General features: G+C 50.9%; 1 protein-coding gene and 1 pseudogene across 2 annotated transcripts in view; one reads left to right on the top strand and one right to left on the bottom strand.

Annotated features, from left to right (window-relative positions):
* Positions 1-26977, bottom strand: part of LOC147456809 (uncharacterized) — a 101471-nt gene that overhangs the window by 57791 nt on the left and 16703 nt on the right. The window lies entirely within an intron of this gene.
* Positions 23392-24015, top strand: LOC147456810 (diacylglycerol O-acyltransferase 2D pseudogene; annotated as a pseudogene).

Genomic DNA, 26977 nt, shown 5'->3' with positions numbered 1-26977 from the left:
TTGCCAAGGCTCTGAGTTTGAGGATTCAGCCACTTTTGGAGAGCCTTATACATGGGACTCAGACAGGTTTTGTCAAGGAACGCAGTATCCTTGACAACATCTTCACTTTTTGAGAGGCTTCTGCCCTTGCGCGGCTCCGTGGGGAGGACCTTGTGATTCTTCTTCTCGATTTTGAGAAGGCATACGACAGAGTTGACTGGGACTTTCTAGAGGGCACGCTACGCAGGATTGGCTTCTCAGATGCTTGGATCAGAGGGGTGTCAGCTTTGTACAGACAGGCTCACAGTCAGGTGCTTTTGGCAGGAGGTAGAGGTGAGCGCTTCATGCTCACACGATCGGTCAGACAGGGTTATCCTCTTGCCCCTTTTCTCTTTCTGTTCTATGCGGAGACGATGAGAAGATTTTTGGTGTCATAGCAAGTTGGTCTGAGAGGCTTAGCACTCCCTATACGGGGAGATGAGCTTCTGGACGCTAAGTTTGCCGACGACTCAGCCTTGTACTTAGAGGGCCAGGAGGCCAATCTACACAGATGTGAGCAGGCTTTGCAGACCTTCTGCTGGGCATCGGGCGCATTGATCAACTGGAGAAAGACAGTGGCTTTATCGGTTGGCAATGCTCCTATGCCAGATTGGATGCCAAGAGAGGGTTTCAGGCGGATTCCTCCAGGGACTGCAGTTCGGTACTTGGGTTGTCAGGTTGGTTTGGACTTGTCCCCCGAGCAGCAGATTGCTCCTCTTCTCCTGTCCATCAGGAGAAAGCTGTTACATTGGAGCTCAGCACGACTTTCGCTGGCTGGTAGAGTAGTAGTTTCCAACCAGGTGTTGTTGGCGACTATGTGGTACATCACTTCTTGCTGGATCTTCTCGAGTTCTTGTATCAGCCAGGTAGAGAGGCTGATCAAGAACTTCCTTTGGTCAGGTCGGGATACTCAAGGTGGCTTGGTCGGTCATCACACTTCCTTGTTCTCAGGGAGGGCTTGGGATCATTGATCCAGCACAGCAGAGCAGAGCCTTTCTTGGGAAGTTTGTCGTCAGAGGACTTCTTCCAAGCGAGGAGCCCTGGAAGGAATTCTTGTTGCAGAGGCTTCGTGCTAGGATGCCTCAGTCAGGAGGCCCTTGGCAACCTTCGACCAGATGGATCTTTACAAAGTTGCGCTGAGTTGGTTTGAACAGGAGACCGGAGGACAGATTCGCTATGAGTTTGCTTCGATCTTGGGAGCTCTTATGGCGTGGCCTAGAGCAGAGACAGCCGACGTGGACGGAGGAGCGCCTACGGCAGCCCCTCGTCTGGAACCCCATGGTTAGCACTCAGAGAGGCCACTTGGTTGGGAGTCGGCCTCATGTTTCTTGGGGTCCCATGGCGGCAAGTCTAGCGCATTCTCTAGGTGGCTGGCTACAGTTCACAGGTTTGTCAGAGGAGGTGCAGGCTGTCTAGCTACAAGGCATGAGAGGGGTGCAGAGCATGTGTCAAGACATCTCAGAGTCAGTTCCAGCTGAGTGGCTCACACTTCTCGAGCCAGTAGCACCCCGGTGGATGGGAGCCTTCACACGACTGGAGTTTCTCATTTCAGTCAGGGCTTGCTCAGAGACTGTCCCAGCCCTGTTCTTCGAGCTTCAGGGTGGGGGACGATTACACCGAGTTGTAGTAGAGGCCCCGCAGGTAGCAGAGTGCTGTTTCCAGAGGATCCGAGTTGTGGGCATCTGTGGGAGGACTTGCGTCATAGACCGTGACCCAGCAGCTCTTGAGACTGGACACTGGAGGCTATGGGCTTGGGAGTGTTATCCACTGGCACGAGTACAGTGGGATCCTGGTGAGTGGCTATGGAGGGACCCCTTCTCTTCTGCAGACCGCCCAGGAGTCCCCTTCTTTCAGTACATTGTTCGGCTTGGACGTCATATACTCGCAGCACAGAGAGAGGCCCGCCCCGCTGCAGCACGTCATTGGCAGGAGGAGGGCCTCACAGTCGAGTGCTTGGCAGCTTTTTGGCAGAGGCTGTGGGAGTCCAGACAGCCGAGGCGCGTCACTTTGTTCCAGTGGCTAGTTGCACACAGAGCCACAGCAGTAGGGAGTTGGCTTGTGCATAGTAGTCTCTCGGCCGCATGTGCAACCTGTGACCAGTTGGTGGAGAGTCAGCGTCACTATCTGTGGGACTGTCCCTCGGCCCAACAGGTGTGGCTACGTGTTCTTCGGCTGATGCCTGCCCTCTCCACGGCTCGACAGTACACTTGGGGGGCAGCGGCTTGGTCCACCCTCACGGGCCCAGCACTTCAGTTTGAGCTATCTTCCACCAGCAGGATGATAGTGATACAGGGGGGGCGACCTACACTCCAGCCTGCTACAGAGCTTACTCCACAGGAGTGGTGCAGTGAGAGAGAGGAGTGTTGGGAGCTCCTCAACGGCCTAGCTCTTTGGTTCATCTAGCGGGCCCACTGTTTCCGCATCTTTGAGGCTTGTCCTGTGCCACCAGCAGAGACTATACGTGACTTTTGGCTAGAGCTGATCCATACTCTCACATGACAGCTTGAGGGACTACAGGGCAGCTCCGACCGCATGCGAGAGCGCCACGAGGCTTTTCTTCGACTCTGGCGCCCTGGTCCTTTCTACACCATAGTCCAGGGGGTGCTTAGATGGCACTACTGTCCACCTGTGTGGCTCTTCCCTCCTCCCATCTCTTGATTTAGCCTCATTGTATATATGTTGTTTCTTCATTGGGAGAGTCTCCCCATCATGCTTGTTGTAGCCCTCTCTCGCAGAGGTGGATGTAGCCCTATGGGCAGTGTTCATTAACTAATAGAAGGATCTATTTCTCGGAAAAGAAAAAAAAAGAAGTCCCAATGCTAGCGAATGTTGGAGCTGGTCAATCCCCGAGGGGCTGCTGCAAAGGGAGAGGTTTGACCCAGAAGTGGCGGTCTCAGATGGGGTTGTCCCTACCAAGCCAAGCGCCTCGTAGCGAAAGCACCACCAAGAGAACGTTGCGCTGCAGAAGTGTGTCCAATCTCTTGCGCCTAAGGAGGAGAGCGGGATGGGTCGGGAGATGAGGCTAAGGCCCCACCGGGGAGAGAGGAGCGGAAGGAGGGGGTGGGGGTGGGGGTGGGGGTGAAGGAGGGGGAGGCAAAGCAGAGGCGTCTGAGGATGGAGGGCGAGGGGAGAGGGGGGGGGGGGGGGGGGGGGGGGGGGGGGGGGGGGGGGGGGGGGGGGGGGGGGGGGGGGGGGGTGACGAAGCTGGGGTGGAGCGAGCCTCCTCAGGGGGATCCTGCTCAAGGGGATCAAAACAGTTCCCAGTCAAAACCCAACCTACTAAGCTGTAAGAGGTCGACTGCCACGGGATGCAATGTGGTGAGCTCATCCCTGTCGCGGGGGCCAGGCACTTGCTGCCAACCATCAACTGGCTGATTGTTGGCCTCTATCGAGGTATCAACCTACGTGATTCGGGAAATGACGCCATGTGGATCCACACTCCTGGCTCCCCAATGAAACCCCATTCGCCTTGAAGGAGGGATGGATCTTGTGGTTCACCATAGTTCTTTGTCTATGGAGTCCAAATCCAAACTATAATAGCCTACTCCACCTTACATACCAAAGGAAGACCTGCTTGAGTGGTTGGAAGCTACCAAGTCTTTGCCTTGTTATGGGGTCTATTTAATCTTTGCCAACAGAGAATACGACATCTTCCAACGTCCTACACTAGCCGTCCCTAGTGTCACGCCTAGCCGAGATACAGTGGTCCAGGTCAGAGAATATGATCCTTCATATGCTCCTACAACAGAAGCCTTTGGGTTTGGTGAGCCCCTAAAGGACCAAAGAAAAGGAAAAATTTTCCTTTACAAGAGTTAGCCCAACCCTCAACCTCCTCTCTGTTTAATGAACTACCCTTCAACAAGCTTCTTCAAGGATGGACACAAGAAGCATCCCATGATGTCTCTATGCTCCAAGAAGCGACAATATCTACCATAAGGTGGAACTTCTTCTGATGCCATGTCCAAGGAAGATGAGACAGAGGGTGTATGTAGTAGGATAAGGCTTGCGTAGACCAATGAGTACTTTGCTAAGCTATGGAGTATGTGAGTCTACCTACCGTTTCAAGGGCAATTGATAGTCAAAGCTATGCAGACCTTCCAGCTCTGTTTAGTGGAAATTAGGCAAGGGACTCTGCAATCTCAGATAGTGAGCTTTCCAAATGCACAAATGCACTTGTAGCAGCTGAATTGAAAAAACAAAGGATATACCATGGTTTTTGTTTTTGAAAGAAAAATATCCTTCCATTAGTTAATAAAAACTGCCCAAAGGTTACAAACCACCTATGCAAGAGAGGCATACATCAAAAAAATGGAGAGTCAAACAAAGTATGTACAATGAGGGCTAGATCACAAGATGGGAGGAGGAAAGAGCCACACTGGTGGCCGGTAGTGCCATCTAGACACCCTGAACCATGGTGAAGAAAGGCCCTGGGCGCCAAAGTTGCAAGAAAGCCTCCCAACGCTCCTGCATGTGATCGGAGCTTCCATGAAGTCTCTCAAATTGACCGCTAAGGGTATGAATTAGCTCTAGCCAAATGTCACGAAAAGTTTTGCTGGTGGGACAGGGCGAGCCTCAAAGATGCAAAAGCTGCAGGACCGACAGATGAACCAGAGTGTCAGGCCGCAAACGAGCTTCCAACACCACTCTATCATTGCACCACTCTTGGGGGATGAGCTCTGTGGCAAGCTGAAGTATAGGTCGAAACCCTGAATCACTATCATCCTGTTGGTAGAAGCCAACTCAAAATGCAGCACAAGGCCCATGAGTGTGGACTAGGCTGCAGCACCTCAAATGTACTATCTAGTTGTGGAAAGGGATAGCATCAGTTGAAAACCCCGAAGCCAAACCTGTTGTGCCATGGGGCAATCCCACAAATAGTGACATTGACTCTGTAAAGGATGGCCACAAGCTGCACATGCTAACAAGAAGCCATTGTTTACCAACCAACTCCCAATTGTTGTAGACCAATACGCAACTAACCACTGAAACACAATACCTCTCCTCGACAGCCACTCCCAAAAGCCATACAAGAGCTCGGCTATGAGACCCTTCTCATCTGAAAACCCCATCCTACGCAAAGTGCCCTCCAGGAAATCCCAACCAACTCTGTCACAAGTCTTCTCATAATCGAGGCGTATCACAAGAACCTCTCTTTGAAGAGGTACAAGGGCAAACGCCTCCCAAAGGGGTAAAGATGTTGTCAAGGGTGATGCACTCCTTGACAAAACCTGTCTGAGTCTCCTGTATAATGCTCTCAAGTAGCAGCTCAATTCTCAAACTCAGAGCCTTTGCTAAGATTTTGTAGGTTGAGGTGAGAATAGTGATCGGCCACCTCTGCCAAATCTCATCCAAGGAGTTCCCCTCGTTGGGGATAAGGTATATCAGACCCTCACTCATGCAAAATGTGTTGGTAGACGAACAAAGATCCAAATTAAGCAACTCCCAATCCTCCAAGAAAAAAAATGGGAGTCAAATCATCCTCCCCGGACAGCTACCTTGGGGGAGTGCCCTGAGGGCCTCGTAAAGCTCCTCCAATTGAAGAGGCATCTCTAGTCTTTGCCGCATCTCCTCAGTAACTAGGCAAGGCATCTCTTCCCAAACCTGCTCTTTGCATGCATCCTGGAGCTCTAACTGTGGCTTAGCCAAAAGCAACTCATAGTAAAGGCCAAAAGCAACTCATAGTAAAAGTCAGCAGCAACTAAACGGATATCCTCATGCTCTGAAGCAGCTAACCCATCGGGGATCCTCAACTGGCTAACACTAGTATATGCATGGGGAGGCCCCACAGTTTCAAAGAACTCACCAACAACTCTATCGCCCATCTGGATCCATTGAGATGCCTGCCAATGAAAGGCAAACTCATGACGCCACTCCTCAATCGTGGTCAGCTCCTATCGAGCTTGTTGTATCTGCTACTCCAACCAAGGATTTCCAAAGTGGTGCTCCTGCATCTTGCTGTAAGGAAGTGTCTGAGACGCTTCCCTTTGTAGAAAGCTACAGTGTCACTTTCACAGGACACACACTTAGTACAGTTGGTCTGGTCTGGTTCACACTGGACGGACTCTCTAGGTTGGACAGCGACACGTGGCAGGGATACGGACTGTGGTCTAGTGGACATTGTAACCAATTCATCACCACCACTCAGTTTGGAGATAGACTTATATGGCTGACATTTATGAGTCGTTGGCGGCTCTTTATGGTGGGAAATATGAGTAGTAGCTGTTGGGTCATCATTATCATCTTCTTCATCTATGGTCGAGCGTCGTCGTCTAGAGTAGAGAGTCTATACACACAGCACGTCTACACCATCCCTACACATCTGAGCCTCGACACCCCCATTGTACCCGTGAGTTCTGGGCTGGAGCTGAGTGTGCTGCCATGCCAGAGTCTGTATTGGTTCCGTTGAGATAGTCGAGTCCATATGTTATGGTCTACTGTTGTGTCTCTGTGTTGATTTGGTTGTTATCTATTGTTTCCTGTGTTTTCCTGCTGTTTGAGTGAGATGTCACGCACATTGCACTGAGCAGCACCCACTGTAGAAAGCACGAAACACTATCCACGCTACAGGTGCTCTGATTTTTGGCGATCACGGTGGGACCTCAATTGAAGTCTCACTCTCTGTTGAGGTACACATCGAGGAGCTAGCTGGTTTACCTAGACTTGCCTACTTCGCCTTGCCCAGTGCAACCTTCTGGTCTAGTCCAGTTTCACCCTAGACAGCTTAGTCTAGTTGACCTAGTCTCTCGCCCTGCTGGTCTGGTCCTCTCTCACCCTGGTCCAACCAAGCTCTCGTCCTGGTCTAGTACTTCCTCGTCCCTGGTCTAGTCCTTCCTCGTCCCTGGTCTAGTCACTCGCCCTAGTCTAGTATAGTCTAGACCTGTGTTCAGCCAGTTAAAGGTCTTCTTGCCCAAAGCTTGGTTGGGTTTGTGGTTACTTGGTTGGGTTTGTGGTTACTGCATGACACATACAAGGCGGTCATTAGAGCGTCAAAGCGCACTAAGTCCTCTGAAGTACTACCACAGAAGGCATCAACCCTTGGTACCTAGTAGAAGTCCACCAACCCCATCACCCATACCTCCACATACGGCATCATCCATTCCTCCATCCGGTTATACATCTTCCAGGTCACCTTCCCCAATAAAGCCCTCTCCCATTTTGTTACAACAAGCTCTTGAGCAACAGGCTCCTGAGAAAGGGGCCATGGAGGAGTTGACCAATGTTTTGGCCAAGGTAAACATCAAGTTTCCTACTTTCAAGGGACTCTCGTCAAAAGATGCAGACGATGCAAGGAGGTTTGTATCTCTCTGTAGAGCTCGTGGTCTTAATAGAGAAGATGCTTATTTGGTGTTGTTTCCATCAACCTTGGATGGTTTAGCAGACAAGTGGTACAGTCAGTTTGGAGAGAATCACTTTCCAACTTGGGCAGCTTTAAGACAACAGTTATGTGTAGCATTCAAGCTAGGGGACTTCCAGGAAAAGGTTTTGGATGAGTTGGCCAACATGGTGCTCCAGCCAGAGGAGACTTTTGCAGAACTAATGACTAAAACCAAGTCTCTGGGTTCCAAGCTTCCTCAGCAACCAGGGGAATTTATGGTCAAGAAGTGGGTAGAGAAAGATCTTCCAAAGATGTCTCAACAGAAACTACATGAAAGTCTTTGACCTGAAGCATCTTTGGAGGAGTTTATAGCGGTCGCTACCAAGATAGAAGGAGCAAGGAGGATGATCAAGGACCCCCTTCAAGTGGAGACTGCCTCAGCACTCCCGGAGCACTCCCGGAAAATCCCTCTAACCCCTTGCTTTCTCTATGCAGGGAGTTAGAAGCACTGAAGTTACAAGGAGCACTTCAAGAGGAGAGGTCCTATTCTCTTAGACCGGAAAAATCTCCACATCACGAGGCATTGGAACAGATCAAGCGTGAGCTAGAAGAGCTCAAGTCTCAGCAGGAGACTAAGGCTATGGTTTGGTGTAGCTCATGCCGCTCTCCAGGGCACCCTCCACATGAATGTCCCCTTCGGGTTTACTGCCACTTCTGTGAAAAGTCTGGACATGAGGACAAGGACTGCTACTACCTCAAGGGATTGCGCAAATACAGCAAAGTCTTGGTCCTACTCTTCAACAAGGGCCACCACATACATCCAACATGGTTTCTCCCTGTGGCCATCCACACTACATGCCACCTTTATTGACAGCCCCTCATATGCAAGGTATGCAAAGTACTTTTCTGTCTCACAACTTTTATCATACCTATGCTCCCTCATCACCTCAAAGCTTCTATGCCTCCACCTCCAACTCCATGCACCAGGAGTAAGGACCACCTCGCCCATTGAATCGGCCCATTTTGTGCTACAGATGCGGGGAATATGGTCATTACCAAAGCAAATGTCCTCTGCCCGAAGGGTCCCCTCCCTACCGTCATTGCCCTGAAACGAAGGATCACTACAGTAAGGATTGCCCTAAACTTTGTGCATCCACGGCTTCGAACCCAAGTCAAAACCTTTCCCAAGCTCAATCTTATAACAGTTAGCACCGTTCCTCAGCCGCCCCCTTCTACCCATGTGGTTACCCCTCAAAATAAGTTGCAATTGGTAAGAGGAGCCATCGGATGTCCCCACTCGGGCCCAGAGAGCTTCTCTCGATCTTAGCATTCCGGCAAGTTCAACTCCCCCACACATTCTCACGACAGTGGATACCCTGCGTTGAGCTGTTTGACAAGCCATCCTCTAGTGCCAAGAAAGAATCCAAATCTTTGCTCTCCGATATTGATGAAGCTTTCTTGGAAGCAGTTTCCGATCTACAGAAGATCAAGGTACCAGAGAAACCACTGGTAGAAAAAGAAAATCTTACAGTAGAGACTATCTTGAAAAACACCTTTCAGCAAGTGTCATTGTACGAAATGCTTCGACTTGATGTAACTTTTTGAAGTGACACCCTTTCCATCATTCAATCTCTGTATCCTGGTGTAGGGTCTAGTGGCAGGCACCTACCAGTGCAGCCCTTAGAGTCCTGCATGATTTCATTTCGCACTGCTCTGCTCACTGACTATAGGAGTCCTCGTTTCCCCGCGTCTATTCTAGGGCACGACTTTTCCGGTGTCATATTGGATGGTGGGTCGGGTATCAACTTGATGCCCAATTTCACTATGTTGGGCGAAATGCTTCGACCTAATGCATCTTTTCGAAGTGACACCCTTTCCATCATTCAATCTCTCTATCCTGGTGCAGGGTCTAGTGGCGGGCACCTACCAGTGCAGCCCTTAGAGTCCTACATGATTTCATTTCGCTCTGCTCTGCTCACTGATTACAGGAGTCTTCGTTTCACCGCGTCTATTCTAGAGCGCGACTTTTCTGGTGTCATACTGGATGGTGGGTCGGGTATCAACTTGATGCCCGAATTCACTATGTTGGCATTGGGTCTCCAGCCTACCCGGCCCGCTCCCTTTACAGTGACTTTGGCAGACCAGAGGATTGTCTACCCTGTGGGAATAGTAGACGAGGTCCCTCTGCAGATACAAGACTTTACTTTTAACTTGGATTTTGTTGTGGTTCGTCTTCCCCAGGTTGAGGGCGGAATTCCCTTGCTCATTAGTAGACCATGGTTGGGGAAACGATGCCATGTGGATACATACACACTAAAGCACTTCATGGTTGGGGAAACGATGCCATGTGGATACATACTCCTGGCTCCCCGATGCAACCCATTCGCCTAGAAGGAGGCATGGATCCCGTCGTACAACATAGTTCTTTGTCCATAGAAACCAACCTTGAATTGGAACAGCCTAGTCCACCTGACGGGTCAGATGAGGATCTGTTAGAGTGGTTGGACGCTACCAAATCTATGCCTTGTTATGGAGTCTCTATTCACTCTTTGCCTAGAGGTACACCCTCTTCCAATGTTTCCACAGTAACTAAACCTAATAGGCCACCTAAGCCAGCACAAAGGTTGAAGGTCACAGAAGCTACTCCCCATGCGCCCTTGGTGGTAGCCTTTGGATTTGGTGAGTCTATATAGAATCATAGAAGCGGAAAGAAATCTCCTCTATAGGAGTTCACCCCCCTTCAACATCAGCCCCATCGCTGTCTGCTTCTCTGATCTGAACAAAGCTCTCCTCTATGTCTAGTGAACTCCCTTCACAAAGCTCCCTCGAGACGGGATACAACAAAAACAATGTTGATTTCAATCTTGATGAGTTCCCTGATTATGATATCTCTCCGCTTGAGTGCCATCTCCCCTCACTACCCCCTCCCTCCCTCCTCGCCCTTACCCACCCCCTACTCACCCCTACACTCCTTTCCTCGCCCCTACCCTCCCCCTCTCGGCCCCCCACCCACCCCTCGCCCCCTACCTACCCCTTGTTCCCCTACCCACCCACCTCTCGTCCCCTGCCCAAGCCTCGCCCCCCTATCTACCCCTCGTCCCCCTACCCACTCCTCGCCCCTACCCACCCACCCACCTATCGCACCCTACCTACCCCTCGCCCCCGATGTAAGGTGCAGCGGAATGAATGTTTGAACTTTGCTCAAGATGAGTGCTCCGAACTGTGCTCAAGGTTGCTTTTGTTCTTATGGAAGGGAAAGCCTTCCATTCTTAATGAGAGAGTGCAATGAACACAAACAAAGTAGAACAAGCAGAAGCAGTGGACTTCATTTTCAAAGAGGGGCAAATGCACCCCCCCTCTGCTGACTCGCTGCTGCTGTCCCCCCTACGCTGCGCCATCGCCCCCCCACCCCAATGCTGCTCGCCTGTCCTCTCTGCCCCCCCGCCAGCCCTCACTGCCCCCCTTGCTGCCCTGCTTGTCCGCGCGCTACCCCACCCCTGCTATAGCAGCTCGCGACGCTGCCGCTGCTGCAGCCTCGCCCGCCACTGCCGCCGCTGCCGACCCCCTGTTTTGCAGCCGCTCCCACCATTGCCCCCGCCCGCTGTTGCTAGCGCTCCCGCATTAGCCGTCCCCATCCGTTGCCCCCCCCCCGTCCCGCCTGCTCTTTTTCCTCACAGTTGCATCCTGCATATCGGTACATACAGCATTAACTCAGTTTTGGGGCAGTCCTTTGCGTGCCAAGTTCCAGATTCCGCCGGCCATCCTCTTCTTACGCCACAGCAGTAGACACAGATGGAGGCTCCAGCTTCGCCACAGAGGGACTCGCCTGAAGCCCCCTCGCCCGACCCCGCTGAGCCCACCATTCGACTTGCTCTTTTGCCGATAGAGCAAGCGAGCCTTCCCGCAAAGGTAGAGCGTTTGCAGGCGACTTCGGTCATCTGCAAAGTTCTCGGCACCCGACCTAGCAGAGGAGAGCTGCGAGACCTTCTCCGGGCCCGCCTTCTCGCAGAGGTGGCAAGATGTTGGATGTCCAGATTCTCGGACAGGGGTAATACCAGATCGAGTTCGAGACTTCCGAGATGGCCTCCAAGGTCATAGCTATGAGTCCACTGGCCATCCGAGCATCACGCGCCCACTTTCGACAGTGGCAACATAGTTTTGACCCGACTTCGGATGTGCTAGTAGAGGAGGAAGACATCCCCATCTCAATCTGCTTTCCGGGTTTACGGAGGGAGTACCTTCCACTTCTCTCCACGATTGGCTCCGCCATAGGGACTGTCCTGGAGACACCTCGTATGGCAGCATCAGTAGCTGCCAAGGCGGCTGGCATCCCTTCAGTTCGAGTTTTGGTCAGAGATACCCACACTCTCCCAAAGGTCATCCTTCTACCTCGGGTGAGTGGGGGTTGGTTTAGACAGAGTGTGGAGTACTCGGGTCTCCCAAACCAATGCTTCATTTGCAGACAGATGGGCCACCTAGCGAAGGCCTGTCCACGGAGGAGGCCATGACCTGCACCTCAGCCTCAACCCCAGCGTGCCAAGGCTGGGCCGCAGCCACAGCCAGCGGCACAGCACACAGATTCAGCGCCACCCTCCGAGCCTGGGGCTCCAACGGAGGAGGGGTGGCAGCACGCCCGTGGCCGCCGACGCCAGGGGCCACAGCGACAGCCTGGCACTCAGAGTGGCCCTTAGGTGCCTACTCAGCAGCAGTGGGTTCCCACGGGGAACCGCTTTGGTCCTCTTGAGGAGGAGGAGCCCCCTACACCAGCATCCACCTCCGCTTCACCCTCGCCAGCCGCCCCCCCTTCAGAGTTCCCCTCCTCCTCCTCATACCCCCCCCCCCACCCTCTGCTCCCGTCCACTCCCCACCTCGCTTCTCTTCTTCTCCGTCCCCCCCCCCCCCCCCCCCCCCCCAGCTCCTTCTCCCCCTCCTCCTGCTTCAGTACCACAATCGACTCACAGGACTGGTCCCTCGCCGGCGGCTAGGAGATCTCTTGGCAGCGCTTTTGCCATAAGTCTCCTAGCGAGAGAGGGTCAGCCTTTCTTGCGGCCCCCTCTACAGATTCAGACATCTTCCCTTGCAGCTATCCCTCGGGGTCTGACGAGCATTGACCTCTGACGCCGCTGCGATTTCTTCGATTACGGGTTCACTCGCTTTCTCGGCGATTCCGCAGCAGACCACGAGGCAGTCTGCTTCAGGGTCCATGCTTTGTTCCTCGCCGCTAGGGGGACAGAGGCCTTGGACTCAGCAATTGGTTTCTCTTTCCCCCTCTGTGGTAAGACCGAGACAGAGTGGTCCCTCGACTCAGTGGTGGGATGGTTGCATACACAGGTTCTCGAGTTCTCTCACCACATGGGAGAACTTGGAGTTAAAGATTTGCTGCAGGCTTTGTGGCCACTGGCCAAGTTTGCGGTGACACCCCCAGATTCAGCAGGATGTAGGCACATTGTGGTGTACTTTTTTGCTGATATGCAGTGTTTGCCTTGCTATGTATACATTCATGAGGACTCCTGGACAGAGGAGGTTGATTTACGCACGGCTCGCTCTGCTTGGGCTTGGGCCAGGCACTCGCTGCAGTCTTGCCTATCTAGAGGACGCTCGGATGCGGATTACTCCCCATCCGAGCCAACCTCGAAGATAACCCATCTTGCTGTTGCAGCAGCATCTGTTCTCTCTCGCTCCCCATGAGGATCGTCTCGTTGAACGTGCAGGGACTAGGTGGGCCCCTGTTTCAGTGACAGCGGGGCCGATTGCGTCAGGAGCTTCAGCATTGCCTTGTGGGAGGAGAGATTGATCTCCTTATGCTTCACGAGCACCATTTGTCTGAGAGCCGCATTCGGCGATGTGGTCAGATTTTGCGTGGACGTTATGATATCTTTTGGTCAGCTGCTTTTGGACCTGGAGGCATCCAGGGTGGGGTATGTATGACTATTGCGGACTCATTGCAGCAGGCCATTGTGGGCAGAGGGATTATTGTGCAAGGCAAGGCTCAGTGGATTACTATGCAAGTTAAGGGTGGCCTTGTGGGCTTCCTGAACATCTATGCGCCCAACGTGACGAGTGCTCGTGCATAGTTTTGGTCACAGATTGTTGAGTCTTTGCCACAGGTTGACCATTGGTGTGTAGGAGGGGACTTCAACATGTTGGAGGACCCTTCTGACAGGATCGGAGGCAGCCATGCTACTGTGCATGGAGTCGAGTTAGCAGCTTGGGAGAGGTTGTGTATGACTTTGAGGGTCTCGGACACATGGCATCATTTTGGCTTTGTGAGGCCTCCAGAGAGTCTTGCTTTCTCTAGATCGGACCGCAGAGTGGGAGGAGTGAATCTATCGCGGATAGATCGCTTCTACACTAGTGACCACTTCACTAACTTGGGGGGATCAGTGGGCATCCTGGCAGGTACATCCTTCTCGGGCCATGCACCAGTGATCCTCACAGTGGCAGACAGGCAGAGGAGTGGGAGCACCATGCTTCGCATCGCAGAGCGGGTCTTGTCGGACTCAGCACTCAGAGAGAGGATAGAGGCTCTCTGGACAGAGGGCATGGACAGCCAGGGTCTACCTGCAAACAGAGTGGCCTTAGGCCTAGCTCAGCTTAGCCACTTTTTTCTGCAGGAGTCTCTGGCTCGACGGGCTGCAGGGAGAGAGGAGGAGCAGTGCCTCAAACGAGGCATTGCTTCACTGCAGAGGATGCAGGAGCAGCATCCAGACAGTCCATGGTTGGAGGAGCAGTTACAGCAGGCTCGATAGGAGCTTGCTTGCACAGAGGAGAGGCGTCATGAGTTTGCCTTTGACCGACACGCATCTCAGTGTACTAAGGTGGGTGACAGAGTGGCAGGTGTTGTTTTTTAAAACAGTGGGACCTCGGCACTCGCATGCCAAGGTCAATCAGTTGAGGAGACCCGATGGGTCAGTTGCTTGTGAGCCCGAGGATATGCGTGCAGTTGCTACTGACTTTTACTGTGAGTTACTGTCGGCTGAGCCCCAGTCAGAGCGACGGGATGCATGCAGGGAGCAGGTTTGGGCACAGATGCCTTGTCTTGTGACTGAGGAGATGGGCCAGAGGCTAGAGATGCCTCTTCAGCTTGAGGATCTGCACACGGCTCTTAGGGCCTTCCCTCGTGGTAGCTGTCCAGGTGAGGATGGGTGACTCCCAGCTTCTTCTTGGAGTACTGGGACCTACTTGGCCCAGATCTTTGTAGTGCCTTTCAGTACATTCTGCACACAGGAGTGATGCCGGATAGCATGAGTGAGGGCCTGATTTACCTCATCCCAAAGGAGGGTGGCTCCTTGGATGAGATTCGACAGTGGCGCCCCATCACCATCCTCAATTCAGCCTACAAAATTCTTGCCAAGGCTCTGAGTTTGAGGATTCAACCACTTTTGGAGAGCCTTATGCATGGGACACAGACAGGTTTTGTCAAGGAACGCAGTATCCTTGACAACATCTTCACTTTCTGGGAGGCCTATGCCCTGGCACAGCTCCGTGGGGAGGACCTTGTGATTCTTCTTCTCGATTTTGAGAAGGAATACGACAGAGTTGACTAGGACTTTCTAGAGGGCACGCTATGCAGGATGGGCTTCTCAGATGCTTGGATCAAAGGGGTGTCAGCTTCGTACAGACAGGCTCACAGTCAGGTGCTTTTGGCAGGAGGTAGAGGTGAGCGCTTCATGCTCACACGATCAGACCGACAGGGTTGTCCTCTTGTCCCCTTTCTCTTTCTGTTCTATGGGAAGGCGATGAGCAGATTTTTGGTGTCACAGCAGGTTGGTCTGAGAGGCTTAGCACTCCCTATACGGGGAGATGAGCTTCGAGACGCTGAGTTTGCCGACGGCTCAGCCTTGTACTTAGAGGGTGAGGAGGCCAATCTACACAGATGTGAGCAGGCTTTGCAGACCTTCTGTTGTGCATCGGGCGCACTGACCAACTAGAGAAAGACAGTGGCTTTATCAGTTGGCAGTGCTCCTGTGCCAGATTGGATGCCAGGAGAGGGTTTCAGGTGGATTCCTCCAGGGACTGCAGTTCGGTACTTGGGTTGTCAGGTTGGCTTGGACTTGTCCCCCGAGCAGCAGATTGCTCCTCTTCTCCTGTCCATCAAGAGAAAGCTGTTACATTGGAGCTCAGCATGACTTTCGCTGGCTGGTAGAGTAGTAGTTGCCAACCAGGTGTTGTTGGCGACTATGTGGTACATCACTTCTTGCTGGATCTTCTCGAGTTCTTGTATCAGCCAGATAGAGAGGCTGATCAGGAACTTTCTTTGGTCAGGTCGCGACACTCAGATTGCCCAAGCCAAGGTGGCTTGGTCGGTCATCACACTTCCTTGTTCTCATGGAGGGCTTGCGATCATTGATCCAACACAACAGAGCAGAGCCCCTCTTGGGAAGTTCGTCGTCAGAGGACTTCTTCCAGGCGAGGAGCCCTGGAAGGAGTTCTTGCTACAGAGGCTTCGTGCCAGGGTGCCTCAGTCAAGAGGCCCTTGGCAACCTTCGACCAAATGGATCTTTACAGAGTTGCGCAGAGTTGGTTTGAGCAGGAGACTGAAGGACCGATTCGCTGTAAGTGTGCTTCAATCTTGGGAGCTCTTACGGCGTGGCCTAGAGCAGAGACAGGCGACGTGCACGGAGGGGCGCCTACGGCAACCCCTCGTCTGGAACCCCATGGTTAGCACTCAGAGAGGCCACTTGGTTGGGAGTCGGCCTCATGTTTCTTGGGGTCCCATGGCAACAGGTCCAGCGCGCTCTCTAGGTGATTGGCTAGAGTTCACAGGTTTGTCAGAGGAGGTGCAGGCTGTCCAGCTACAGGGTATGAGAGGAGTGCAGAGCATGTGTCAGGACATCTCAGAGTCAGTTCCAGCTGAGTGGCTCACGCTTCTCGAGCCAGTAGCACCCCGGTGGATGGGAGCCTTCACGCGACTGGAGGTTCTCATTTCAGTCAGGGCTTGCTCAGAGACTGTCCAAGCCCTGTTCTTCGAGATTCACGGTGCGGGATGATTACAGCGAGTTGCAGTTGAGGCCCCGCAGGTAGCAGAGTGTTGTTTCTAAAGGATCCGAATTGTGGGCATCTGTGGGAGGACTTGCATCATAGACCCTGACCCAGCAGCTCTTGAGACTGGACACTGGAGGCTATGGGCTTGGGAGTGTTGTCCACTGGCACGAGTACAGTGGGATCCTGGTGAGTGGCTATGGAGGGACCCCTTCTCTTCTGCAGACCACCCAGGAGTCCCCTTCTTTCAGTACACTGTTCGGCTTGGACGTCATATACTTACAGCACAGAGAGAGGCCCGCCCCGCTGCAGCACATCAATGGCAGGAGGAGGGCCTAACAGTCGAGTTCTTGGAAGTTTTTTGGCAGAGGCTGTGGGACTCCAAACAGCCGAGGCGCGTACTTTGTTCCAATGGCTGGTTGCACACAGAGCCACAACAGTAGGGACCTGGCTTGTGCATTGTGGTCTCTCGGCCGCATGTGCAGCCTGTGACCAGTTGGTGGAGAGTCAGCATCACTGTCTTTGGGACTGTCCCTCGACCCAACAGGTGTGACTACGACTTCTTCGGCTGATGCCTGCCCTCTCCACGGCTCGACAGTACACTTGGGGGACAGAGGCTTGGTCCACCCTCACGGGCCCGGCACTTTAGTTTGAGCTATCTTCCACCAGCACGATGATAGTGATGCAGGGGGGGCGACCTACACTCCAGCCTTCTACAGAGCTTACTCCACAGGAGTGGTGCAGTGAGAGAGAGGAGTGTTGGGAGCTCATCAGCGGCCTAGCTCTCTGGTTCATCTGGCGGGCCCGCTATTTCCGCATCTTTGAGGCTCGTCCTGTGCCACCAGCAAAGACTGTTCGTGACTTTTGGCTAGAGCTGATCCATACTCTCAGAGGAGAGCTTGAGGGACTACAGGGCAGCTCCGACAGCATGCGGGAGCGCCGCGAGGCTTTCCTTCAACTCTGACGCCCTGGGCCTTTCTACACCATAGTCCAGGGGGTGCTCAGATGGCACTACTGTCCACCTGTGTGGCTCTTCCCTCCTCCCATCTCTTGATTTAGCCTCATTGTATATATGCTGTTTTTTCATTGGGAGAGTCTCCCCATCATGCTTGTTGTAGCCCTCTCTTGCAGAGGTGGATGTAGCCCTATGGGCAGTTTTCATTAACTAATAGAAGGATCTTTTTTTTGGAAAAAAAAAAAAAAAACACAAACAAAGTGAATGGAAACTAGGCGTGAAAGTGTATGAGACTAAGAGATAGAGAAGAGAATACGACACCAGAGACGTTGTAAAACCCTCCTCCGAAGGCCCGACTCTCATTGGCGAGAGTGGTCTACTATTGATTGCACAAACTGGTACAAAGTGGATGAACGAGAACTGACGCAAGTCTAGGCTATGTCGATGTCGACAACGGGGATGAATAGACCGACTCTATGGCTGAAAACTGATGCTTTTTCTCTGCTGTCCAAAAACGCCAATGGGCTGAAATCTGCTGCTGCAAAACGCCAATGGGCTGAAATCTGATGAAGTCAAAAACGCTGGTTTGTCTGCTGGCTGAAAACACTGTTTAGCTTGTCAAAAACGCTGGTCCATGTTGTGGGTGTGGCGATGCTACTATAGGCTGAAAACGCTAGGGCACTGGAGACGAGGCTGATGCTGAAAACGCTAGATGCTGGGGTCTATGGCGATGAGGCTATTGCTGAAAACGCTAGGATGTGGGAGGTCTTGCTTGGAGGAAAAACGCCACCAAGAGGGAAAGGATCTTGCTTGAGAGAGAGAGAGGGGGAACCTGCTGCCTGTGGCTTGTGTTCTCCTTGCTCTTCTCTCAATTAGTGCTAGCCTAGGTTTGCTTATATATTATCTTACCCAATTTGCTCTACTTAGTTCCCAACAAAAGTCACTTAAAATAATAAGTGAAAAATGTCAAAAATAGGGAAAATAGGTTACATGCACTGGAAAATTCCCCTGAAGGATTCTCATGGATTCTGATGGGAATGCTTATGATCATGTTGTGTGCAACCAGAGGATATGCATCTACTCTAAGTGTCTGGGCATGCATGGTCTGCGAACAGACTCACAAAAGTGCCAGGACACTCCTAAATCTGGACTGACCGGACCGACTGAACCCTTGTCGCGATGTAGCTTGTCCACGGACACATAGGGGCAGATGTGTCACGTGACATCCCCTCCTTTTGAAAGTGAGGTACTGGTACCGAACTGTATGGCGTCGAGGGAGATCGCCAATAGCATCTGGAATAGGGACTCTTCGTCGGCCCACTCTAATGTGTGATTTGTGTGGTACTTGAACTTCATAAAGGTCTGCAACGCTTGCTTGTTTGGGCCGCGTCGAAAGCGACACAAAGTCTTCTGTGGCTCCTTCGATGCTTCAACTTCGTCTAGAGTCATGCTTCTTTCTTCTTCAAGAAGCTCCATGGCTGAAAATTCATGAAATCATTTCCAACACAAAACCATGAACATACCTATTCCATGGAAAGTGACTGGAAAAAATCTTGTGTTCCTCAAAGACTATGCATGCAATGTAGATGAACAAAGAGACGGAGTGCCAAACCGTTCACCACACACACGCAAACAATGAGATCGAATCTTTCTCTTCTGATCTAAAGCAATCAACTGTGGCAATTCACAACGGAAATGCCCATGCTTGGTGCTCATACTTGCATGTGCACTTTCTACAACTGTGTCGTGCCAAGGAAGAGACATGGAATGTGACTTCCTTGAATGCATACTTTTCATCTTTTCATGAACAATCCCCATACATTCGTGCTCATTCATGAGTGAAGCGTGCTCAACGTACAATATGTCATGGCTAGGAAAAGGGATCACATAGAGACGCTGACGAAAATAAAGGAAACGATCATGAATGAAACACTCAAACAATGCGTGCTGACGAATCATTCGAATACATAGTACTTCCTGTAAGGGTTCTTTGGACCTAGGCTCGAGAGCCAAGATCAGTGCGTCGTGATTGATTGTCTCTGCAATGAGGTTAGCTACACTAGAGAAAGTATCAACTAACACATCATCCTTGTGAACACTCACATCATCTTCATGCAAATCATCATGCTTGTGAGAAATCACATCTTGATCAGCATGCAAATCATCATGCTTGTCATTGTCATCCAAATCACCATGCTCATTATTATCATTCAAATCACCATGCTTATCAACATGCAAATCCTGTGTGTCATTCTTTGGAGAAGAAGAGACGGAGAGAGTCTCCTTCTCCTGAATTCGTTCAATCTTCGCCTGCACATTAGCAATGAGAGAGGGAGAATGAACAACTTGCTCTCCACGAATGACAATGGGAGTCACTTTTGGCATTAAAAGTGAACGTATTTTCCACCCAATCAATGAGAGGGTTATGCTCACGAAACCATCGAATGCCCAAAATCATATCACATCTTGAGAGAGGAGAGACAAAAAAATTTCTACAGAAAGCAGCTTGTTGAACTGTAAACAACACATCAAGGCACTCTTTCGTGATGAGAGAGTCCATACCGGGAGCGAAGCCAGAGACCTCCAGAGGAGATTTCTGACTAACCTCTAGGCGGGCTCTTTCAACAAGAGAGGGACTGATCACATCATGCATACTGCCTAGGTCAAACAATATGACAAAACGCTGCCCCGTCATATGACCATAACATTTAATGAGAGACTCATCAATGGGAGGGTCATGAAAAACTTGGGGCACACTCATTGCATTGACAGAGGAAGTGGATTCTATGGATTCTTTAGATTCATTAGAGTCAAGCTTAAGACATGTTCTTTTTATGTGACCCTTAATGTGACAATGAAAACCACGACCTTCCTTAGAATAAGCGCTTTGCTCTTTCGACGTGATGTATCCTCCTAAAATTCCTTGTGCTACCTTTTCATATGGAGTAAGCTTAGGTTTAGCAATTGTGTTAGCCTTACCCTTAGGTTCATTTTGAGAGTTCTTTTCTGAGAGACTATTGGAAGATTGTTTAGAAGAGTTGCCGTTCTTACCATTCTTACAGTTATTACCATTCTGAGGGTTCTGAGAAGTCTGAGAGGTACTTGTGGAAGTGTTGTTCTCCTTAGGCTTTCCCTTGTTGTGCTTCATCTCCTGTGCGAGAGCAATCGCTACCGCCTTGTTGAGATCGATTGGATCGTAGACTTCGACATCAAACTTGATATATTCGTCTATCACAAAAAGAAAAGCCTCTTTTCACTCATCATCCGATTTGTGTAATTGAGTGCCGAGCTGCAAAACACGGTTAGAAAAATACATGACTGGCATACCATGTTACTTGAAATTGCGCCAATCTTCTTTCAATCGTGCTAGGTACTGAGGAGACATAAACCGCGCCTTGAGCTTGTCTTGGAAGTTGGCCCAATTGAAGGAAAGGGGCGCGTCTCCGTCGGCTTCCTTTAGGTGGGCGGCTAGCTGTGCCTCTTGCCATGCGTAGTACCAATTGATGGCATCACCGGCAAGGTACATAGCTACCGTCAAAACCTTGCTATTTCCTGTCTTCTTAGTTGTCGCAAAATAAGCATTAAATTGATGCAACCAAGAATGAATAACACTAGCGTCCATCTTACCATCATACTTACTAAACGTCAACTTCTCGGTGACGAGGTTATTGGAGTCCGAATCTCGGATTGCGCCACTTGATAAACCACCAACTTCTTTGGCCGGTTCGGGTTTCGAGGTGAGGACATGTAGTACCAAGTCGTTCATGCGTTGTTCTCTCTGGGCCTTACGCTCTAACTCCAAAGTAGCCTTTCTTTCTTCGGCCGCTTCCCATCTTGCGTCCGCCACCAAGCGCGCTTGCACAAGCTCACGCTCAATAGTAGCCTTTCTTTCTTCAGCCGCCAAGCGATCTTGCTCCAAGTCTGCCTTTCTTGCCGCTTTTTTTTTTCTTTCCGTTCCTTGGCCGCCAAGCGATCGCGATCCTGTTTGTCTTCGCAATCACGCTCCGTGGCAATGCGAGTCGCCTCTTGCTCTGCATCATGTCCATCATCGACTTAACCAAAGCTTCCATGGGGTTTGGTGCAATTCCTGGCATAGATGGCGAAGGGGGAGGGCTAGGAAAACCTCCCTGCTGCTGAAATTCTTCTTCACTACTTTCTTGCCCATCACTCTCATGGCCAGTATCCATTCCGCTTCGGGTGATGACCACGCACTGAAGTTGTGGGTTTTGTTCACGAGGAACTTGGGTTCTTGTGGGTCTTGGGTTTTTGGGTTCTTGAGGGTCTTGAGGTTCTTCTTTTTCTTGCAATCTGTGTTAAAGAAGGATCTTCTCTTCACCTGAGTTCTGTTCTTTTCCGCGGGCGGGGACACCCCTTGGCGACCTTGCGCTCACACCAAGATTGCTTTTTCCCACCTCACGTCGATTGGCCGGCCGCTAAGTGCACGGTCCGCTCTCAATGAGTAAAAAGAAGCACAAGGGGAGGCTGGACAAGCCCCTCTTTCCTGAGATTCCTGTCACTCTTCCAAAACACGATTAGGAATCGACACGCCCAAGCGAACTTGGGTTCGTGCGACCATAATAAGAAAAAAAAAATTATGTGGTTCTTTCCTTGAGTGATACAGAACACTGCCAAAGCTCTGATACCAATGTAAGGTGCAGCGGAATGAATGTTTGAACTTTGCTCAAGATGAGTGCTCCGAACTGTGCTCAAGGCTCCTTTTGTTCTTATGGAAGGGAGAGCCTTCCCTTCTTAATGAGAGAGTGCAATGAATACAAACAAAGTGAATGGATACTGTGCATGAAAGTGTATGAGACTGAGAGATAGAGAAGAGAATACGACACCAGAGACGTTGTAAAACCCTCCTCCGAAGGCCCCACTCTTGCAAGTCTAGGCTATGTCGATGTCGACCACGGGGATGACGAGACCAACTCTATGGCTGACAACTGATGCACTTTCTCTGCTGTCCAAAGACGCCAATGGGCTGAAATCTGATGAAGTCAAAAGCGCTAGTTTAGGCTGAGATCTGCTGGCTGAAAACGCTGTTTTAGACTGTCAAAAATGCTGGTCCATGTTGTGGGTGTGGCTATGCTACTGTGGGCTGAAAACGCTAGGGCACTGGAGACGAGGCTGATGCTGAAAACGCTAGATGCTGGGGTCTATGGCGATGAGGCTATTGCTGAAAACGCTAGGATGGGGGAGGTCTTGCTTGGAGGAAAAACGCCACCAAGAGGAAAAATATCTTGCTTGAGAGAGAGGGGGAACCTGTTGCCTGTGGCTCTTCTGCCAATTAGTGCTAGCCTAGGTTTGCTTATATATTATCTTACCCAATTTGCGCTACTCAATTCCCAATAGAAGTCACTTAAAATAATAAGTGAAAAATGTCAAAAATAGGGAAAATAAGTTAAATGCATTAAAAAATTCCCCTAAAGGATTCTGATGAATTCTGATGGGAATGCTTATGATCATGCTGTGTGCAACCAAAGGATATGCATCTACTCTAAGTGCCTAGGCATGCACGGTCTGCGAACAGACTCACAAAAGTGCCAGAACACTCCTAAATCTGGACTGACCGGACTGACTCAACCCTTGTCGTGCTGTAGCTTGTCCACGGACACATAGGGTTGGATGTGTCACGTGACACCCTACCTACCCCTCACCCCCTACCCACCTGGCCTTGCCCCCCCTACCCATCCCTCGCCCCCTGCCCAAGCCGCACCACCTCTCCCAGCCTCAGCCTAAGCCTGATCTCCCCCCACACCGCTGATCCACCCCTTCGCAAGCTTCATAATCATACACGGTACCCTCCTCTTCCTCAATCAACTCCCCTGCACTTCAGAGCCTTTTGGATTTGGTTGGTCCTCTCTCAAGCGTGTGGGATTACCAACTTGGAAGTTGTAACCCTCCCATTGCAGCCCTCTTATAAGCGCCTTATTCCTCTCTCCCTCCCTCCCTCCCTCTCTCAAACACACTCCCTCCCTCCCTCTCTCCCTCTCTCTCTCTCTCAAACACACTCTTTTTTTTTAAATCCTCTCTTCTTTCTCTCTCTCGGGCGAGGAGACGGAGACCTCCTGTAATTTAACCATCGAGCGGCCCTCTGGCTTTGTTTCCTTGTTCACATGAGATGGCCAGAGAAACAAAGGGGGAGAGCAAGTTTTTTGTAATCCGATCACAGCAGACGAGCAAGCCGAAGAGCCTTTTGGCTGTTTCCTTATGGCTTTCGAGCATTCACCTGGTTGCCATCCTGTTGCTGTTAATGCTTTTTGTTTTGCCATCACGATCGAGCTTAACCTTATTTGCGGTGTTACTCGGGCTTATGGTCATCCCTCTATTCGAGAAGAGTGTTGTTGCAGAAAGTGTTGCAAGGTTCAACTGCAAGCATGGACCATGTCATTTTCCTCGCACTATGGTTATGGAGGATAAAGATGCACTCCATCCAAACCAAGCATATCTCTTTGGTGTGGAGCCTCATTCTGTTTTTCTAATTGGGATTCTTGGACTATGCAATCATACTGGGTTCCTGCCTATTCAAAGTAAGGCGTTTGCAAGCAGTGCAGTGTTTTTAACTCCACTTTTGAGGCAAGTGTGGTCATGGTTGGGCCTAGGACCGACTTCAAGAAAGATCGTAGTAGATACATTAAGTAGGAACTGCAGTTGTATCATGATCCCTGGAGGGGTCAAAGAGATGTGTTACATGGAACAAAGGCTCTGCTTCATACGTATAGCCATTGAGTTGGGTACTCCATAGAATCAGAAGCTCACCATTGTACAGACGCGGTACCTAGTGGTTTTCTTTCACAATTTTTCAGTATTCCTCTCACCGAGACAGTGAGCGGTCTTGTGGCGGTCAACCAATAGCAGGCTACAGTGTCACTTTCACAGGACACACAGTTAGTACAATTGGTCTTACAGTTGGTCTCGTCTGGTTCACATTGGACGGACTCTCTGGGCTGGGTAGCACCACGTGGCAGGGATACGGACGGTGGTCTAGTGGACATCTTGGCAAGGTCATCACCACCACTCAGTTTGGAGATAGACTTAGATGACTGACATTTATGAGCCGTTGGTGGCTCTTTATGGTGGGACATATGAGTATAGTTGTTGGGTCATCATTATCATCTTCTTCATATATGGTCCAGCGTCGTCGTCTAGAGTAGAAAATCTATACACAGCATGTCTGCACCATCCCTGCACATCTGAGCCTCGACACCCCCATTGTACCTGTGAGTTCTGGGCTGGAGCTGAGTGTGTTGCCACGCCAGAGTCTGTACTGGTTCCTTTGAGATAGTCGAGTCCATATATTCTGGTCTACTGCTGTGTCTCTGTGTTGATTTGGTTGTTATCTATTGTTTCCAGTGTTTTCGTGTTGTTTGAGTGAGATGTCACGCACATTGCACTGAGAAGCACCCACTGTAGAGAGCACGACACACTATCCATGCTACACCTTTCCTCCTTGGCGGGAGCCAAGCGTGCCGTAGACTCCTAGAGGAAGAAGCAACTAAGCTCAGCAATTCCAGTGGTCACTCTACTAGCAGGGGTGCCCTGAGTGCCCAAACTCTCTGCCCAAAGTACCACCACTCGCTCTTTCATCTTTGTATCCAACAAAATCCTCACGGGGATGTGCAACATTGCACTCTCACTCCTCTATCTCTCTATCAGAATAAGAATCATTGGCACATGAACTGGAAAGGTTGCCCCTGTCAAAATCCAAACAGATCCTCCCATGTCAGAGATGCGATCACTAGCGCACAAGCGATCTATCGGAGATAGATTCACTATAGTCAGAGCGAGAGAAAGATAAGTTGGCAGGGAGTTACAAAAAGCCTGCATGTTGCCAAACATTTAAATCCTTAAGGTTATACATAAGCACTCCCAAGCTACCAACTTAGCCTCGTGCAGAGTAGCATGGATGCCGCCAATCCTATCTTAAGAGGTCCTCCAACATGTTAAAGTCTCCCCCGACACACCAGTGCTCTACATGCGAAAAAGACGCCACAATATGTAACCAAAACATAACCATGCCCTTGCCACATTGGGCGCATAGATGTTCAAGAAGCCTATGAGGCAACCATGAACCTGCATAATAATCCATTGGGCCCTGCCTCGCACAATATTACCTATGTCCACAATGACCTGCTGCCATGAATTCGCAATAGTCATGCATACACCTCCGTGGATGGCTCCAGGCCCAAAAACAGATAACCAAAAGGTCTCATAGCGGCCACGTAGAATCTGACCACAAACCCGAATGAGGCTCTCACAAAGATGGTGGTTGTGAAGCATAAGTATGTCAATCATACCACCCACAAGTTGAAGCTCCTGACACAAGCAACCCCCCACTGACTCTAAACCTGGGGTGCACCTAATCCCTGCACCTTCCATGAGACAATCCTCATGGGATCAATGAAAGAAGACAGATGCTACAACCGCAGCCAACCTCACTATCTTCGAGACCGGCTTAGATAGGGAGTAATCGACATTCGAGCGACCCCGAGATAGTCATGTTTGTAGTGATTGTCCAACCCAGGCCCAGGAAGAGCGGGTAGTCCATAAGACTGCATCCTTTGTCCAGGACTCCTCATGTACATATGCACAACAAGATGTACTCTGCGTGTCAACATAAAAGTAAACCACAATGTACCTACATCCTGTTGTATTTGGTGGTGTCACAAAATACTTGGCCAATTAAATTTGTCACCCCCAAGCCTCCTGTGTGGTGAGAGAACTTGAGAGCCTGAGCCTAAAGCCAATCCATCACTCAATCCAAATTCCATTCAATCTGGTCCCTACCACACAATGGGAAGGAGAAACAAACCGCCGTGTCCAGGGCTTCTGCCCCTCTAACTGCTAGAAACAATACATGGACTCCAAACCAAGCCACCTCAGGGTCGGGAGAAGAGTTACCGAGGAATCGTGTGAAGTAAGGGAAGAAGTCCCACCGGCAACCCATGAGGGACTATTGCAAAAGGCGATGTCTACACTAACAGGGGTGTCCGCAAGAATGGTTGCCCCTCTCGCGCTAGGCGGTTCGTGGAAAAAGCACTACCAAGAGCCTCCTAGCTAGCGAGAAAGGTCATTTCCCCTAGGCAGCTATGAAGTATGAGAAGGAGCAAACGAAAGAGAAAGAGAAAGAGGGACGATAACGGAGGGGATGGGGGGGGGGGGGGGGGGGGGGGGGGGGGGTGATGATGGAGCCAGGGAGGTAGGGGTGGTAAGACGGAGCGAGGGGAGGAGGGGCTATCAGTGGCCAAGCTCAAGTGGAAGGGATATCTGTCGGCTCAAAGGGTCAAAACCGTTCTCTGTGGGAATCCACTATTGTTGGCCTAGTGCAAGTCAACCACTAAGGACGCCAAACTGGCGTGGAGGTCCCTGGCGACGTCGACCACGAAGCCTACTACCAGACATCCTTCGCGTGGACGCGAGTCTCGGAGGGGGAACCAGTCTGCTCCCTGTGTCTTTGCCTCCTGATCCTTGCCAGCCCTAGTAGATTGGATTTGTGTCAAGGGTCGGGGCCTCCTCCATGGATAGGCCTTCACAAGATGGCACATCCTTCTACAAATGAAGCACTAATTTGGAAGGCCCAAATACTCCACATTCTGAGGAGCCAGCCACCACTCACCCGAGGAAGTAAAACGACCTTCGAGAGGCTATGGGTGTCTTAAACAAGCACGAATACGATAGGTATGCCTCCTGCCTTGGCAACAACAGCA

Source organism: Adiantum capillus-veneris, chromosome 5 (genome assembly GCF_014529385.1).
Source record: "Adiantum capillus-veneris isolate H3 chromosome 5, ASM1452938v2, whole genome shotgun sequence".
Taxonomy (NCBI): domain Eukaryota; kingdom Viridiplantae; phylum Streptophyta; class Polypodiopsida; order Polypodiales; family Pteridaceae; genus Adiantum; species Adiantum capillus-veneris.
This window is presented reverse-complemented; position numbering and strand designations above follow the sequence as displayed.